Source organism: Odocoileus virginianus, chromosome 11 (genome assembly GCF_023699985.2).
Source record: "Odocoileus virginianus isolate 20LAN1187 ecotype Illinois chromosome 11, Ovbor_1.2, whole genome shotgun sequence".
Classification (NCBI taxonomy): domain Eukaryota; kingdom Metazoa; phylum Chordata; class Mammalia; order Artiodactyla; family Cervidae; genus Odocoileus; species Odocoileus virginianus.
Window position 1 is genome coordinate 51718551 of NC_069684.1, and position 12305 is coordinate 51730855.

Here is a 12305-nt window from a genome sequence, read left to right on the forward strand (position 1 = left end):
AGTTCCTGGAAACTAGCTCTGAGATGTATTTACATAAGCCCCAAATGTATTTACTTACTGATTTTTTCCCCTCCTTGGAATCAATTTCATTTTTATAATCTATATAAGAAATTTCCCCTTCTAAATAGCATTAAAGTTATGATTTGAAGCAGGGGGTTTGGGGATAGGATGTCCTCAAGCAGTTTCATGTTATCAACCTTATTCATTCAACAATAGGAGAAATTAGATGAGAATTGGCCTTGGGGGTGGGGGTGGCTCCCTGAACAACTAGAAAGAAATTCTGAAATAATTTAAATAAGTTCCCTCAACTGTGAAGAGTTTTCTTTTTTCTTCCCCACTGATCACTTTGAAGGTAAAGCAAGATGGCCTCTGACTCAAAAGATGACCTGCCGACCTTTCCCATTTTCTTCTTCTTTTTTGATGCTGCATTAACTCTCTGGGATGCTCTGAGCTCCTGGAAACTGAAGAACCCCACCCCCACCCCCACCCCCATCCCCTTGCCCAGAATTACCCTCTGCCAAATGTAGTGATGGGCTCTAGCTGCCTTGGGTGCCCAGCTCTGCTGTCTGATGTGAGGGCTGCCTTCTGGGTAGTCATGGGAACCAGGAGTGGAGATGCGAGCTGACCTATGGGGGGAGCCGCAGAAGTGGATTATTTAGTGTGCTTTATTATATATAGTGCAGCTTGAAAGGAGTGATTCTGAGGATGTAAAAATTATACTTGCCATAAGGAGTCATGCCACCATTGTTCAGAAAAATACCGATAGGATTTTGGGGGCTAATCCTGGAAAATGTATTGGTGATATTCCTCCCAGGGTGACCCCAGTATTCCACTCCCTGCTTCTGGACATTCAAAATATTAGGGATTGATGTGCTCTGGGATCCTGCTTCCAGAACAATGGTACTTTGCTCTAACGCAACCATAAAGTGAAGAAGATATTCCAGTAAGGTGTGGTAGGTTCTTAATTTACAGGTACGGCAGGAGGTGGGGATTAGGTGGCAGATCCAGGGGTGGTTGACAGTGGGATGCTCCCAAGAGAGAAGGGATGTATGTCTTAACAGACATTTGAATCTGTCAGAATCAGGAAGAACTTGCACAGCTCATCCCTTCACTTTACTCATATTAAGTGTCTTCTTTGAACAAACTGGCACTGTGTCTCCTCTCCCAGTGAGGAGGGTTCTAGGAAACAGAAGGAATATAAGCAAGGGTCCTTCATCTAGGAGAAGTGGGACACCAGGGAGGACTTGAAGGAAAGTGGTGGGGCTGCAGCCCAGAGGGAGTAGGAATGCAAAGGCTGGGGATGGAAAGCAGGGAGCTGCTAGATGGTGCAGGGCCGTGATGCTGGGGGAAGAATCTGGGGCTCTGGTCCTGCGCAGTGGGGCCATGTGGAAGCTTGTCATCAAGGGCAAGTTCCACTAGATGTGCTGTAGTAGTGGGGAGAGTGGAAACACCCTTTGATGGACAAGCTGCAAGACGAGAAACCCTCATTATATGAGGATGAGCTGTATCAGAAGAGGCCCACCTTCATTGGTAAATAGTGTCTAAAAAGGTTTGGTGTATGCCACTTTGAAAAATGATACAAAAAATTCTGAAAAATGTATTCTTAGATTTTTGCAGCACTCATATAATAACTGCAGCTTTGTGCTAGATCTTAGAATGAATCAACTGTTGGCTTCTTTTTCCGGTTTTTGTTTTTATTTGATCTACAAGGACTGTCCTTTCATCCTTTTTCTTTCATGGGCCTCACAAATCCAGGTACTTCCAAAAGGCCATGTTAGATCTCCATGACTATAGTTTTCTTTTTTTCTTTTTTAACGTATACAGTTTAATGAGCTTTGAGACAGCATACACCTGTGAAACTATCACCACAATCAAAGTAATATCTCTCACCTCCAAAAGTTTCCTCATGTTCCTTTGTTTCATTTTATTGACTTTTCTGGTAAGAACATTTCACATGAGATCTACCCTCTTAAACTGTTAAGTGCGCAATAGACTATTGTTAACTATAGGCACCATGTCAGATATAGTATGTCCTATAGCAGATCTCTAGAATTAATCTTAGACAATTTAAATTTTATATCAATTAATATCTCTCCATTTCTCCCTTTCAATAGACCTTGGCAGCCACCAAATGGCAAAAATTCAGTCTTTTTCATGGCTGCATAGTATTCCATTGTATGTATTGTACCCCATCTTCTTATATCCAGTCATCTATTGATAAACATTTAGATTGCTTCAATTGTTTATTTTTTAAAAGAAAAATATTATTTATTTATTTGGCCACACTGGGTCTTAATTGTGGCACACGAATCTTTAGTTAAGGCATGCGGCATCTAGTTCCTTGACCAGGGATCAAACCTTGGCCTCTTGCATTCAGAGCTCGGAGTCTTACCTGCAGACCACCCTGGAAGTCCCAGTTGTTGACTTTTGAAGGGTATATTTTTTCTGGAAAAAAGAAAAAAAGACAAGGCCACTGGATGTGACACCTTCCACTTCTCCCTTGACATTTGATGCAGAATCATAGAAACGTTCAAGGCTTCCCCACTTTCCCCAAGGTCCACTTTCAATCCTCTGAAGCTCTCACTGTCCCCTTGCAGGGCCCATTGTGCCTGGAACCCTGTCTTCTCTTCCTTAGCTGTCACGCTGTCACTCTGCCAGGTTCTCTTTGGGTTTGGTTCAGGAGCAGGTCTCCAAAGTCACTTTCATCAATTTCATGAAATCCTGCAAATAATCCTCTTGCTCAGGTGTCTAGGCGTAACATTTCATATGGTGGGATAATTCCATTTGCTTTGGATTCTGAGGGCTCCGCAGGGTGTGGGAATGCAGCGAGCTAATCATCTTGCTGGGCTAGACCTGACTCTGACACTGACTGACCTTGAGCTGCTCAGGGCCTCAGTGTTACGAATCTGGAAAGTGGGGACTAGATGCCTGCTTTACCCAGTGCAGAGCCCGAAAGGTTCAGATGCAGGAAGGCACTCTCCTGCTATGGGGACACTAATGGAGGGGGCGCACTTATGCGATTTCAGGGAAACTCTTGGAAGGTGAAGGGCTGAGCCTGGAATGCCTTTTCCTCTCATTTCCATTTTGTAAGAACTTACAGAAACCATTGGACTAACCTGCCTCAGGACTTGGCAGTATTTACTGGGGATGGGATATGCACAGTCCTTTAGCCCACAGTACATCTGCAGGTTCCAAGAAGATGCAGGCACTTTACACGTGACCCAGATTGGGAAGTGCTAACGCTGAATGGACCCGGGCAGAGAAGCCGGGTGTAGGGGCTCATGTCTGCCCTGTGAGTGTGACCTGTTCCGGGACACGTTTCCTTTGACCCAGGAAAGAGACTGCCACAGACAGAGCCTGAGAGCCCCCGGCTGCTATTCCAGGAGGCACAGAGACTCCTGTTTGGCCTTAGGAAGGCCATTGGAGTCGTCGCTTCTGAGCAGAAATGTCGCTTATCGCCGGAGACTTCCTGAAAGTTCATCTCAGGCAGCCTCTCTGGAGTCTCTGGGTTTGACACTTAGCACATGTCTGAGATCTAAAGCTGCTTTCATCTTCCTCAGGAGCCCTGCCTAGCGAAGTGGAGAACTACACTTAGTCCAGTTCAGCCTGAAATTTTGTCCAAGCCAGTAGTTGAAAGAGCCTTTTTTGGTGTAGCTCGGTCCCTTGGGGTAACTGTTTAGTCTTCCAGATCCCTCTCCTCTGCCCTCTCCTTCCCAAGATGGTGAGGAGGCCCGGCCAGCTGGGGCCCCGTGTGCAGACTAGCTGTGTCTGCCAGGGTTGCTCAGCCTGCTTCCTGCCTGCATGATGGTGGCCTCTGCCCTTTTTATGTTGAGGCCACAGGGGAACTTGGGGGATTTCCTGAGAGTCAGCCAAACACCTGTGTCCATCATGGCTCACCATATTCTTAATTTTGTGGAGGCTGCCCACTCCCTCTGTGGTGTAGAAGTTTCCCCACAGTGGTTTTCTCTGAATCCCTGCTGGGGAGGGCCCAGGAGACGTTGTCCTCTGGGCTCATCTCACCCCATTTGGGCCCCTGCTCCTTGCTCTGAAGTTTTAAAACCCACCTCTTATTGCTCATCCCTCTCTGCCCTCTCTGGAACTATTGGTAAATGGGGTTGGGGTAGAGAGAAGCTGGCTTACCCTCAGGGGACCATTAATCAAGATACTCAAGAGACCCTCTAAAAATACGTCTGCTGTTACATGCACATCCGTGTGCATCTTTTATATTTTTTATGTCCTGATTTCCTCTCTACCCAACTGGAAGTTGCTATTTATGTTTAAACATCCCTCTGGCTACAAATAAGTTCTTTTTGCTCAGATGATCCTGTACGATAAATTGTGAGACGTAAACCCATTTTACAGATTAGAAAACCACAGATCATAAGAATTAAAGAATTGCTACATGTTACCTGGCAGGCAAATCGGGGCCTGAGAATTTAAACCCAGCCTTTCTGAGGGCAAAAGCCACGCTGTTTTGACTCTTTTAAGCTTGCTGGCTTCCTGAAGGCAGGGGTCATGTCTTTTACATCTCTCTTGTCCCAGTGTCCTACACCAGCAATGCTTGCTAAGTGCTGGTGAGTGATGGTGACTGACATACAAGACATACTCCCTAAACCTGAAGGAAGGGAACCTCCCAGAGATATTTTGTCCAAGGAGGGTTGGAGGCAGGTATGAGGTGGGGGAGATGTACTGAATGATTCAAAGAGGACTGGAAAGTCAGTGGAGAGTTCTGCTAGGATGCAGGGAGTGTGAACGTGGTTGATTCATTCATCCCCCTGGTCCTGTGCACCACCAGGTCAGCCTGGGCAGGCACTGCTCCAGGGAGGGAGTGATGTGGCTTGGGGGGGCAGGGAGCAGTTGACAGTAATCTCAGAGTAACAGGAGCCCTGAGGATGCCAAAAGACCCTTGCAGAGCTGGAGCCAGACTCTCCTGGGCTGGCAGGCATCTGTGCTCCTGGGCCAACCCTGGAGAGAGAGTAGAGGGGTTATCTGGGATGGAGGCTGGCCCCCGAGGCTGCAGAGAGGGGCTGAGGGGACACAGTGGCGCAGATGTCATGCAAGAACAGGAATGTCTAGCTTTGCCTTGGCCTGCAACGGTGAAGGCTGGTGTCTGTATGATTTGCAGAAAAGAAGAATAGCAGAATGATATAGCTCAGGAGGTCTGTAAGAGGTCAAATGGCCACTCTTCCAAATCCAGGTAGAGGGGCCTAAGTCTAATCATGCTATGCCTGGGATCCTGAGATGAGCGAATGCTGGAAGCGGGCTAAGATGACACCCTACTCTGGCTTGGGTGCCGACCTTAAGGAGCAAGTCAGAGCTTTCTTTTGGGTGTTACAGTTTTCTTTAGTGAAGACAGACGTGAAAGAAGGAAGGGGGAAGAAGAAAGTGGCTTCCAGAAGACTCTAGGAGTAATGGCCTAAGGAAACATCATTATCATCCTTGTCAGTGACATTTGCATACTGAGCCACTGTTGAGAACTGGAGACATATGCAAAGTCATTTTGTCCAACCTTCTCCAATGCAGATTTCTCTCACCCCCTGATTTTGCTGTGGATGTTCTGGCTCATGAGGTCTCAATGCAGGTGGGAGATGATCCTCCATCCCCTATCCCAGGGCATGTTGGCAGTGTCTGGAGACATTTTTGGTTGTCATGCTGGGAGGCAGGTGGTCCTGGCACGTGGTGGTCGAGCCCAGGGGTGCTGTTGAACATCTACAGACCTCAGGATGGCTGGCAACACAGAGCCAGTCAGCCAAGTGTCAGCAGTGCTCGGCTAGAGAAACCTGTTCTGGCTGGATATACTATGTTATGGGAGATTTTTTATTTTTAATGTTTCTCCTTTTAAAAAAATTAAAGTAAGTTGATTTGTAATGTGTTAGTTTAATTTGTACAACAAAGTGATTCAGTTTGAAGAATCTTAAATAATATATATATGTATCTTTTTAAAGATTCTTTCCATTAGGTTGTTAGGTCCCATTATGATGTTGAATATAGTTCTCTGTGCTTCCATTATGTCCTTGTTGTTTATTTTATACATGATAGTGTATATCTGTTAATCCCAAACTTATAGGAGCTTTATTAACTAGGATGCTGTGCTGTGTTTGGTCGCTCAGTCATGTCCAACTCTTTGCAACCCCATGAACTGTAGCCCATCAGGCTTCTCTGTTCAAGGGGATTCTCCAGGCAAGAATACTGGAGTGGGTTGCCATGCTCTCTTCTGGGGGATCTTCCCAACCCAGGGATTGAACCCAAGTCTCCTGCATTGCAGGTGGATTCTTTACCATCTGAGCCACCAGGGAAGCCCAGGTATACTAGATTGGGTAACCTATCCCTTCTGCAGGGGATCTTCCTGACCCAGGAATTGAACTGGGGTCTCCTGCATTGTGGGCAGATTCTTTTCCAGCTGAGCTACCAGGGAAGCCCCTATTAACTAGGATAGTAACTCTAAATTCTGTCTGATTCTAGTCTTCTGCAGCGTGAATGTATGCTGTATTATTTCTCCCGGTTCAAGATATCAACTGCAAAATGGGCTAAGTTATGAGACTTTCTTGCTCGTAATTAAGGTATGAGTTTTCAGATCAGGTGGGTCAGTTTCCTACTGGAATGATTTCATTCACTGAAGCATTTTCTGCTGAGGTCTATGAAGACATGAGCCCACTGCCTGCCTCCAGTCAGCTTTTGGTCTAGCCAGAGAGCTGGGAATTGTCAACAAAGCGAGAATGGCCATAAGCATGTGTGTATGGGTTTCAGTTCATCCAAGAAGGCAGGAGTTGAAGGCAGAGGACTAGAAAAGGCCTGTCCACCTGTGGGAGGGAGGGGAGGAGAGGCATCAGCGATTGCCTGGTGCTGATGGGCAGAGTGAAAACAGCAGCCCGAGTGTGAACCACTGCAGCCGTCTTACAGCGAGAAGCGGACGCGGGAGGCCTCCGTTCAAAAACAGTTCAGTTCACTTCAGCCGCTCAGTCGTGTCCGACCCTCTGCGACCCCATGAACCGCAGCACGCCAGGCCTTCCTGTCCATCACCAGCTCCCGGAGTCCACCCAAACCCATGTCCACTGAGTCAGTGATGCCATCCAACCCTCTCATCCTCTGTCGTCCCCTTCTCCTCCTGCCTTCAAAACAGTAAGGATGGGTTTTTAGGAAACAAGCACACAGGAGCACGTCAGAGTCTCTGCGTTACATTCAGATATGCAGTCATCACACGTTCTGTATCCTCCTCGCTTCTCTCAGCTTGCTGGGGAGCCCCAATTTCCCCTGACCGTGAGTGGAAGGGAACCGGCCACCGGCCAATAAAAGGTATTTCTGCCTCGGCCTGTTTCTGGTTCTTGTCCCTTTTGGGTAAATGCTCCTCCTTCAGTCTCTCGATTCGGGTGATTTTTTTTTTTTTTTTTTGCTTCTTCAGGGCTGGCCCCTCTCCAGCCTCCCAGGACGGCGCTGCATGGAAGGAAAGGCCAAATGTTCTCCAGGCTATTTGAGGAGGGTGGCTGGCCCCTGTGTCCTGCTGGTCTTGTGGAACTGGGAATGATGTACGGTGTGTGGTCTGTGCTGCTGATGCTACTGGGGTCCAGTGGACCTTCTTCCCTGGCTGACCCAGGCTTGCCTCCTCCATGGTCCTGAGCCAGGCGGTCACCCACGGCCTCTGTGGTGGGATTGACCTGCCTTCTCTACCCTGCTCTTAGCCCTGATGGCAGAGGAAGACTTGAGGGTGCTCTTTTTTTTAAAAAAACCGCATATTATTATTTTTGTTTATTTGGCTGCACCAGCTATTAGTTGCGACATGCAACCTCTTAGTTGTGACATGTGGGATCTGGTTCCCTGACCAGGAGTCAAACCCTGGCCCCCTGCACTGGGCGCGTGGAGTTTCAGCTGCTGGACCACCAGCAAGTCCCTAGAGGGCGCACCTTACCACCTTCTGCATCTTCTCTCCGCCCGAGCTCGCCGTGGTGCCATTTTTATTCTGCTCCCCGAGTCCTCCGTGGGAAGCAGGGCATAAATCCTCTCTGCTCTGGCTTCCTCTTTAAAACTCTTTGTGGTTTTGCTATAGTTGCTGCTCCGGCCATTGGTCAACCTCCCGGTGGAAGAGGAATGATGACAGGGGTTCCAATGTCTGACCTTTTCTCTCTCTTTTTCTCTTCCTCTCTCCTCCTGGTAGCATCTCCACTTCTTCCCTTGATGCTTGAAAAGTTCTCTTGGGTTATAGCCCCAGTTCTTGATACCTAGGGCTTATCCTAACACTGCGTGTTTCGATCATCAGGATTTGATGGTAACATGTAAATGGAATTTTTGAATTTGGAGTTTTTCATGTGTTTGTTTTTAACAAAGCCTGACTCAGGATTATTATTTCCTGAGTGACTTAAAACATGTTTTTCACGAAGCAGGGCAGCAGCTCCATTATAATGAGTGGGATCTCCCTGCTGTTTACTAGAGCCCTGAAGCCTGCTCATGCAATGAGTGGAAAGTTTGAGTGGAGTAGAAAATAAGTCAGCTTATTGTTTTAATAAATATTAAGCCCGTTCAATATCTAACCTGAAGAAGGAGTGGGAAGAACAAAGCTCGGATGGTCCCAGACTTCCCACGAGGACAGGGGCGCAGGAGCCATTCTCTAGCTCTGGTCGGCGACTCTGTAACTGGGACCTGCCCTCGTTGGAGGGTGGTTGGGGAGGAGGGCCTTGACCATCAAGATTCTCTCCCAGTTTTTTCTGTCCATCTTATTCACCACTAAACGTAGATCCAAAAGCCGCTCGGTTGCTTTTGGATATTAACATTGTGCTGAAAGATCAAGCTGTGTGTCCACAGAGGAGAATTCGACGTCTATGTGCAGGTGTCCAGGCAGATCCCCAAACACGTCTCTGAAATGTTTTGAGCGACAGCATAAACGTGCATCCTCCCAAGAGGGTTCTCGGAAGAGGAACACGCTCATTTGGATCTGTGCCTTAGAGAAAGCATCTCTGTGATGACTGTGCATCGACACCTTACGGAGCCCCTGGCAGGCATCCCAGAGCCCGGGTACCCACTGCATCTCCTCGCAGCTCTGTGCTGGCTGCGAGAGCCAGGCAGACCCGGGGAAATGTCAGGAATGAGGCAAATTAAGAACAAATTAAACTCCCCTCCAGCTGGGCAGCCCCTTTGATGTCAGCAGCGGAGGGACACTTTGTGTCCTTGCAGTGAGTTGTAATGTCTAAGGAATGCTCTAGGTGGCTGTTGGAAGCAGCCTGTCTGGCAGCAAGAGCATTGGTATCAGAAGAGAGCCAAGGCGGCAGCTCGTGAAGGGAGGTGTGCTCGGATCTCTGTGAGAGGCCTCCTGCCTCAGGGAGGGCTGCGGACCGGTCACTGCCCACTCCCAGAGGCCTGCACCCCTGCGGAGGTCTTCCCTTGCCTCCCTCTGCCCTCGGGCTCTAGAGCCTGAGGCCCCGCTACTGGCGGAGCTGACTCTTGTCACGTTCAGGGCATGTCCTCCTTGGGCTCCACCTCTCCACACACCAGGGATGTTCAGGTGCAAACATGTGAGGTGCTGTTGGGAATTTGCATAAGAAAAAAAATATGAATCATCGATTCATTTGGTCACGTGTGTGCGTGCTAAGTCGCTTCAGTCGTGTCTGATTCTTTGCGGCCCTGTGGACTCCTCTGTCCCTGGGATTCTCCAGGCAAGAATACTGGAGTGGGTTGCCATTTCCTTCTCCAGGGGCTCTTCCCCTACCCAGGGATTGAATCTGCGTCTCTTATGTCTCCTGCATTGGTAGGTGGGTTCTTAACCACTAGCACTGCCTTCACATATTTACAAATTTTTAAAAAGTCTTAAAAATTTTTAAAGTTATAGTTGATTTACAACTTTTGTATATAGCAAAGTTATTTGGTTATACATATATAAATTCTTTCTCATATTCTTTTCTACTATGGTTTATTACAAGATATTGAATATAGCTCTCTGAGCTATGGTAGGACCTTGTTGTTTATCGGTTTTATTTTGTAGTTTGTATATGCTAATCCCCAAAGTCTAATTTATCCTTCCCTACCCCCCTTTGGTAACCGTTAGTTTATTTACCATGTCTATGAGTCTGTTTCTGCTTTGTATATAAGCTCATGTGTATCATATTTTAGATTCTGCATATAAGTGAAATCATGAGATACTTGTCTTTCTCTGCAAACACTTATTTTTATTCATTAAACATTTATTGAGTCCCTGCTATGTGTTGGCTACCTGCTGGGGATGCCAAGATGAAGGGATCCATGTGCCTGTTCTGCAGGAAGGGATTGCAGAGGACTAGGCGGGGGAGGGGGTAGGGAAGATGGTGGGGAAGACAGTCTCGTTCAGGTGGACCAGAAAGGTGCTGGGGGCTTGGGATGGAGCACATGGGGCATCGAGGTGGGTCAGGAATTGGACAGGGAAGAGCTTGTGTACCAAGAAGTACTGGATTGGCCAAAAAGTTTGTTCAGGTTTTTCCTTAACAGCATACAGAAAAATCTGAATGAACTTTTTGGTCAACCTCATATACATGAGGTCTTTGGGAAACAGGTAAAAGAGATGACCTGTGCTTGGAGGATGAGAAGCATCAGGGGAGGCTTCAAGGAGGAGGGAAAAGGGGATGGTGTTACAGCAAGGAGTCTGCAAGCCCAGAGGATGGATGAGTGAAAACGTGCTCTGGGAAAGACCAGGGCATGGTGTGTGCAGATCTGAGTTCATCTGGAGACCAGACTCACGGTGGGAGGACAGTGGGAGGCAGGCAGGGGAAGTAGGAAGGAGGCATGTCGTGAAGGGTCTTAATGCTCCATTAGTTTTTATCTTGTTCTTGAGCAGTGGAGGAAGTCGAAGATTTCTGAGCAGAGGAATGAGATGGTCACATGTGTTAACAGGAGGAAGGCTGGAGTGAGAGAAGGGAATATGTTATTTTATCTACTCTTTGGAAGTTGTCTTTGAACGAGGTACTGGTCCCCCTGAGTCTCCTTTAATGAAAAGCTGCAGTCCCATACCTGCTGTACCAATTTTTATCTCCTCCAGCTACTGGGTCTGGTCCCACCTGGAGGCCCCACTGCCTTAGGGAGGAGGGCATTTGTCAGTGAGAGTGGGAGGCAGGGAGTAGGCTGCCTTCCAGGTCAGAAAAGCTCTTCAAAAAGTAACTGTGTGTGAGAGAGGGAGAGAGAGAAAATGCATGAGCCTGGTTGGGTAAAGGGAGAGGGAGAGGAATTACTGTTGGGACCAAATCAGGAACCTCTCTGTTGAAGATGAGGGCAGATAGACCAAAAGGCTTTCTAGGATGACCTGGTGATGGAGCTGTTCTGAGCAGGTGACAGATGCTCGGAGGTGGGCTTCTGGACCACTATTCACTTACTGCCTGCTCAGGTAGCCTGCATCTGAGAAAACCTTGGTGTGTTCATCTTGGACTATGTATGCAACCTGGGCCGCAGCTTTGAAAGAAAATGGAGAGTTGGACAAGGTCCTCAGAGGGACTCTGAAAGGTTGAAGGGACTTCCTCTGAAGATACCCTGAAGACATTCAGATTTTGTTTCTGTGGACAAGGTGACACACAGGCTGGGTTCGGAAGCCATTTCAGTGGGATAGGAATGGGACAAACTTGTCACCAAACCCTAGACTTCTAGAAGTAGGCCTCTGGAATGAAACTGGGAGGAGGCAGCTATTGGACTGGTAGGATGGACTATTCCTTCATGCAACAAGCAGCACATATGGGACATTGAGATCTCAGAGACTGGTGTAGAATAAGCAGGTAAATGGATGTGACACAAGTTTACATCAATTCCAGGATGCTAGATCCACCACAGGATGCTAATGTCAGTAAGGGGTGTCTGGGGCCTGTGCTTCACCTTTGGAGTCAACACCATGGGGGATTAAGATACTTTCCATGGAGACAGCACTCAGGGGGTGGGGGGATCCCAACTTGAACAGAAAGCATTTTTCTGTTTTCTTTTGCATTTACTTGGATCACCAAAGTGACCAGCGCTGAGCCCAATCATTTTTAACCTCTCTTAATTTTTATTTGTTGTGTGTAAAAGTATGATAATTTTATGCTAATTATTATCTCAGGAGTGTTATAAGCAATGTGAGATCAAGCCTGTCATGGTGAGCTCTGAAACATAAAAGGGCAGTCCTCCAACAGACATGAAGAGGCAACTCTGTTACCCAAGGCCAAGGAACACACACACACACACACACACACACACACACCCCTGCGCTCACCACATTGCTTCAGTGTCTCCCCCAACCAAATGTTTTCTCTTTTTAATATTTATTTATTTGGCTATACCGGTCTTGGTTGCAGCATGTGGGATCATGCGGGATTTTCATTGCATCACAT

The 12305-nt window shown here is 47.5% G+C and overlaps 1 protein-coding gene across 1 annotated transcript in view; it reads left to right on the forward strand.

Annotated features, from left to right (window-relative positions):
• The window catches only part of CAPN8 (calpain 8), a 76530-nt gene that overhangs the window by 23643 nt on the left and 40582 nt on the right, over window positions 1-12305 (forward strand). The gene's annotated exons all lie outside the window — the stretch shown is intronic.